Here is a 6,680-nt window from a genome sequence, read left to right on the forward strand (position 1 = left end):
TACCTAAATATTTACCTAATCATCAATTTAGGAATGTGTGTATGAGTTTATCTTTTAATCAGTAAAATAAAATTTTAAGAATCTTTAATAGTAGATTGCATCTATATCTTAACTGGTACAGTTAAAAGCCTGATTTAGATTCTAATTCCCTCATAGGCTACTGGCATTTATGACTGGGAAGACACTGAATAACAAGTTAAGCAGCAGTAAGAAAATAGGTAAAAATGTTTCATCTCATTCTGCTTAATATCACAGTGATCTTTAGAGCCACAATATAGCATGAACCATTTTTCAATTTCTCTTGTTGGTCTAACCATTATGTTCTTACTCTATCAAGTTATTTCTCACTAGGATAAAGCTAATTAGTACTATAGAAATTCATAACCACATAATTCAATCTGTGTATTAAAGGGATCAAATTTCCCTGAACCTCTACTCTAAGCACATACCATATCAAAGACAAGCCAAGTTTAACTTCACTATCTTCTAGTCTTTGACCTTGAAAACAACATCAAAATTTGCTTCCTCGGGATTCCAGAAACTTTCCTTACAGATGACTGTCCTTACTTTTCTTCCATTTTCTCCTCACAGTTAATTAATCAAAATGTATTCATTAATCTATATTTCCTACATCTTCAAAGGGAGGAAAAAAGTTTTGTTTTTCTGTCATCAAAGTAATTTTTGCAAAAACTCTTGTTGAGCAAACCAAAAAGTGACCACTCAGCCAGCTGTAGAATCACCATAGCAACATAGTGACCTCATCATGTCCAAGACTCCCAAATATCTGGGCTTTTAGGAAGGCTTTATGTCCAGTAATACAAACTGACACAAAAGAACAGATGTGAGAGAATCGTGACTATGGCTCTGCTGGGGAAAAGAAAATGTCTCCAACTTTAATTTAAAATATTCATGATGAATACTTTTGTTATTTGGAAAACCCCGCAACCATAAATCAAGAAAGTGTTAGAAGAAGTGTGGACTAGATCCCTGGCATTGGAACAAAATCTTCAGAAGTCTCCGAAATCTACCGGTGGGTGAGGGAGAAATGGGAAAGCAGGTGATGTCAAGGTGGTTTACAACATTGGAAGGAATCAAGTCACTTTCTCTATTTGGTAAGATCAGAGCAGATTCTGATGATTTGCTTGGACTTTTTTAGATGGATAAGAGCTATATTTCAGTCTGCGGATTTTTAAAGTAAAAACCGAAAAGATCACAGCATGAGGAAACTGTAGACTGGGCCAGAATCAGTGGTAAAAGGGTTGAAAGTGACTTTCCTGGCTTCCCCATGAGTTATATACATTCTAACGGTATTTGAGTGCGTTTCAGAGAAGTGAGCTATTTACCCCAACAAAGATGTTTCCAGGGCTGATAAAGAGGGAATTGGAGTCAAAGGACAGAGTCAAGAAAACCAAGATGCAGCTCAGACACAAGATCTCAAAGCAAACCCTGGTAAGGAATAAAATAGCAGATTTAGAAAAGATAAATGGGTTTTTAATAGAGATCACCGAAATTCACCATATGTTCATCTGATACCGTATAATACCTTCCATTAATTAAATGACAAAACAATTTTGCTAAGATTTCTTTTTCATTCCAGTTTCCCCAGGATTTCTGGAAAATCGAATAGTATAGCCAGTGATTGCCATCAGAACTCAAGAGTTTACACAATCAAAGAAAATCCAGGAGAGGCATGAACTAACTAGAAACCTCAGCAACACTCTCCCTCGATGTTAGCCATGCAATAAGAACAGCATAACACAAATGGAAAATGTTTAGAAAATGAGAAAGTGCTTTTGGAACTTATCCTTAAAGGATAAATACAAGCAGGTTTTCCTAGGGGACCTGAACAAGCACACACAGCATTTTGGGGGCAGCCTGGCCTCCAGCTGTGCTGCTGGAGCCACTTCCCTCTCCTTTATCTACCCCCAGGATTCATCTGGAACTGGTGTGGGGAGAGCAGAGTGGGGAAATCAGCATCCAGAGAGAGCTCCAAGTCTTGGGAGGCTGTCTAGTGAAGGTCGCCGTGTCTGACGGCTACGGGGGCCTGTAGCAGCGCTTCATCGTTTCTGTGAAGAGCATCCTGTCCACCAGGCCGCCTACTCCAGCGGGTCCAACACGCGCGGAGGCATGCTCCCTGAGGCCAACAATGCACACATCGCCGTGAGCTGGATGATTGTGAGACAGTAACAACCGTGGTCAAGTGGTCTCCTACCCCTTTTCACACTGTGAGGTGGTGGCTGGTGATGCAGTTGGCATAAAGGAGCTGACACCATGTACAGGGGGAACAGGGGCTGCTGGCAGAAGATTTTCAAGGACAGAGGGGCAAGACCTTCTTCAAGGGTGCCTGGTCCACAGTTCTCAGGGTCAAGGGCAGCATCATGAGCTGAAGAAAGTCATCTCAGCACAGCTCCTTGCCTAGACACAGGGACCAGGAGAGTGACTTTCCAGAAATTCCAATGTCCTTATCCAGCCAGATCGTGTGTGGAGGGCTGGGGAGGGCTCTAAAACTGGTTCATTGTGATCAGCACCACTGGCACCCTGATTCCATGCACTGATTGTGGGGGGAAGAGAATCCTGACACCTTTGTAGGTTCACAGGCAGGGAAGCTTCTCCACTCAGACCCAGAACCCAGGTGCTTGCAGGGCTGAGCTGTTTTTAAGTATTTACTTAAAGGAAATCACGTCTCCCATTTGTACTTAAGCACGATCCTCTTTTGCACATCTGAGTATTTGTAATTCTGTTCAATGTTAGGTATTCTGCTGCAATCAATTACAACCCAACACCAGACCAAAAAAAAACCCAAAAACCCAACCAATTTTGAGAGAAAAAAAATTGTATGCCAAGGATCAGCAATCAAAACAATATCAGATGTTTCAACAGCAGCACTGGGACCTAAAATAGAAAATAGTAAAAAAGTAACTTACAACCTAGAATCCTATAGCCTGCCAAAGTACCAGGGACTGAGCAAATGGACTACAGATACTCTCAAACATACGATACTTCAGAACACGAATGTCTCACGCAGCCTTGCTCAGAAAGCTACCCGAGGATGCACTCTGACAGAATTAGAGAGTGAATCGATAATGCAGAAAACGTGAAGGCTAGCAATGTGGGGTCCAGAACAGACGACAAGACAGCTGTGGAGAAATCCTGGAACAGCTCGTGACTGACAGTCAAGATTGGGACGGGAAAATGGAAAACTCCTGGAGGAATATAGAGGACTTAAAAACAATAATTTAACTGTTAGTTTATTTGATGTGTTTGGTCAGTTCTTTCATAAAATTTAAAACTAATTAATAATTTATAAGTAAATAATGAAGAAAACATACTTATAGAAACAAAAATTGTGCAAGAATGAAAAGCTGCTTTATTATATCAAGCAACTCAGCAGTAATTAATATCTATGTAGTAACAGTAATGCACGTAATGAATAATGACTTAATCAAAAGTAGTAAAACAACTCGATAAGAATGATAGAAGAAGGAAGCGTGTATGCCGGCCATTAGAGGTGCCTGAGTGGGGGAGTAGTTATCAATGCTTATTATCCGTAGTAAGAAATCAAACAATAATCTATAAAAATTTTAAATTAAGAAGTTACAATATTATTGTGCTATTTAGACAAATGGAGATTACCAGAGGAAACAGCTGAAAGGGTTCATGTAGGGAAGTGGATCTTAGGGATGGAAAAAGGGTGTGAGAAGTGAACACTTTGGTTTTAATTATAATCTCTACATAGTTTAATTCTAATAAAATTAAGATGCATGGTGTATATAATGTATATAAGAAGAAATATAAAAACTAAAAATCTATCAACCCTCAAAGACCTCTGGCTTCTTCATGCAATAGTGAATTTTCCACCAATGGCAAAACTTCTGCTAACTCTGAAAGAAAAATTAAAAGTTTCCTTTGGTCTTTTATCTGGAACCCTATCTGCATTCCCCTTGTAGTACTTAATCGCAGGTGTGACTCTTAGGAAAACAAGTAATTAATTTAACCTGTGACATATTCCATTGCTTTGGTCACTGGTTTGACCAGCACAGGCAATCCTATTGATGCAGGTTTTGTGTGTGCAGTTCCAAATATTCACTGTGTCTCTTCCCCTGATCAGTTAGACTTCACCGGCTACATCACCAATGTACAGGCAGGTCATTAACAACACTAGGTGCCTACCTAAGTCTGCAAGAGTTTTCTTACCCCACCCAGAGAAAGCACATCTCCGGATTTTATCAATACTTCCAGCAGAGGGAACTTTGGATTTACCCCTAACTAATAAGGAGGGCTTCCAGCTAGCAAGTTGTAAAACTCATCAATATGCCTCACAGTCCCTTCCAATACGGATACATCACACTGAGAGCATTCCACTGTGGCCAAGAACAAAACCCACAAACCAAAAAAATCACTACCACACAAAACTCCTGTGAACACAAGACCAGTTTTATAATCCTTTGAATAATCATGCTATTGTGCTCACAAGAATGTGTGGCAAAAATACAGGTCACAATAGTGCAATTAAATGTTTTGAATTTTATCTAAACTCAGTGAACTCTTGAGGTTTTAGCACCCGTGGTAATTTGCCTCTTGGGAAATATGCCTGCATAGTGGCATGTCTTGGCTTCTACTTAGACAATTTCTCTTAGAGTATGGTACCCAACCGGAATTAAAAATGCTTAAAAAAAACCTCATGATGAGGTTGGTTTTCAGAAAGTTTCAAGTGAACTACAATTGTATAAACAGCTTTTAAAAACCTTAGTGCAAGCAAGGCAGAAATCTTCCTCAAAGGTGGCCCCAAATGTAATCCCAACAATTGTATTCTCCCAGTTGGGAGCAGAAGACCCTGTAGGAGCAGGGTCTTCTGCTCCTAAACCTACTGAGTTACTCCGTTAGTCTTGCAGTCAGTACCAAAGCTGTAGCGCGTTCAGTTACGAACATGAGAGGCCACTCGTGGGATTGTGATTTATGCCAGTCAACAGAGAAGCCACAAAGTCAAAGCCACCACTTTTTTTTTTGTTTTAATTTCATTTATTTTTTTATCTTTTGATTTGAGAGAAAGAGATTGAGAGAGAGAGAGAGAGAGAGAATGAATCATGGATTTGTTGTTCCAGTTATTTGTGCATTCATTCGTTGGTTGATTCTTGTGTATGCCCTGACCAGGAACCAAACATGCAACCTTGGACGATGCTCTAACGAAAGGAGGCAGGACCCACTTATTTTCTGAAATCTGGTATCATCTAATGAATTTTTATGAAGTCGGGAACATTCTGTTTCTACTGAAGGAGTCTAAACCACACATTCAAAGGGACACGAAAAAGAAAGGAAATCTACGTCCAAGCGGGGAAAACGCCAGAACTCCAATAGCCTACCCCTCCCAGGACAACCTATTCTTATGCCTGAGGAGAGGTTCCAAGCTCATTATCTGTTTAAAAGATTCAAACAATTTAGCTTGATATAAAAATAAATTGTTACCCAATTAACTGTCACAGGGAGTTGCTTTGCTTGTCAAACAAGCTCTCAGCCCTACTGGCATGAATGATGTTATGACCGGATCACAGCTACGAACACATAGGCATGTTGAGCGAAGGCCCACCCACCTCACCCCCTCAGATAGTGGGCACAAGAGAGACCAAGAAGAAAGGCAATGAGTGAGAGTCAAATCAAACTGATGTTTCGCAAATGGATTTTCATATGAATCAGTGACCAGAAGAAAATTCTCAAACTGAATATTAAATTTCCATGACTCATGGCAAAAGAAATTGGAAGCACAGCTAGCCAAGAAGCTGAAATTTTTCCCCTAAGATATGAAGAAAAACATGAGTGGGCACTTGACCTTTAATGACATTTTTGTATTGACTTATACTTTTTTGAGTTTAAGAGATAATGAGATAATTTGCCCAAAAGAAATAAATTATCCTCAGAAAAAATTCCAAAAATGAGGTCATGGCAAATCCATTTTGATGTTTGAAGCTCTCACATAACAACAACATCAAGAAAGGAATATTGGGTCCCTAATGAATCATGTTATAATGAAGCTGAGCTCACAGGTTGCTCTAGTTATTTCTGATTCTCTGCCCTAATATCTAGCACATGATTTTGAATGGGTGAGTGCATAGACAAGTCTGTTATGGTGTCTCTACTTTAGCAATGAGTAACAACATTAAGACCTTCCTGTCTTGCTTTGAACACTTCGGCTCTAGGGGGTTAGATTTAAGATAAAGACAGGAGATAACAATCTTAGTAATGCTTTTGGGGGGACAGAACTGAATTCCAAGCACATTCTCACCTTGCCCACATCTGAAGAGTGAACCTAAGGTCAAAGGAAACTCAGCAATATGGTCAATTTTCTGAAATCTATAAGAGATTTCTCATTCCGATTTATAAATTCACTGGCACTTGTGACTAACAGTTTGCTATAAAGCAAAATTCAGCATAAGGCAGGTCCATCTTGAACTCTATCCAAAGGGGTTTAATTACTGAATCTCACACACACAAAAAAATCTTGTTATAAAATGGATTTACCCAAAAGGCAGCCAGATGGCCTAGTTCCAATGCATTAGGGAGGATGAAAAGAACGACAAACATGTTGTTTCCCCCCTTCAAGATGTTTGTTGTGTTGCTTAGAGGAGTCAAAGCCCAGGTAGTCAGAAGCCGACGCCTGGAAGAGGAGACGAAACCGGCTTCCCGAC

At 39.8% G+C, this 6,680-nt stretch overlaps 1 pseudogene; it reads left to right on the top strand.

Moving 5' to 3' along the window:
• The first annotated feature begins 1,353 nt into the window (after window positions 1-1,353).
• LOC112320318 (ADP/ATP translocase 3-like) lies at window positions 1,354-2,387 on the top strand (annotated as a pseudogene).
• Window positions 2,388-6,680: the final 4,293 nt, after the last annotated feature.

Source organism: Desmodus rotundus, chromosome 4, assembly GCF_022682495.2.
Source record: "Desmodus rotundus isolate HL8 chromosome 4, HLdesRot8A.1, whole genome shotgun sequence".
NCBI lineage: Eukaryota > Metazoa > Chordata > Mammalia > Chiroptera > Phyllostomidae > Desmodus > Desmodus rotundus.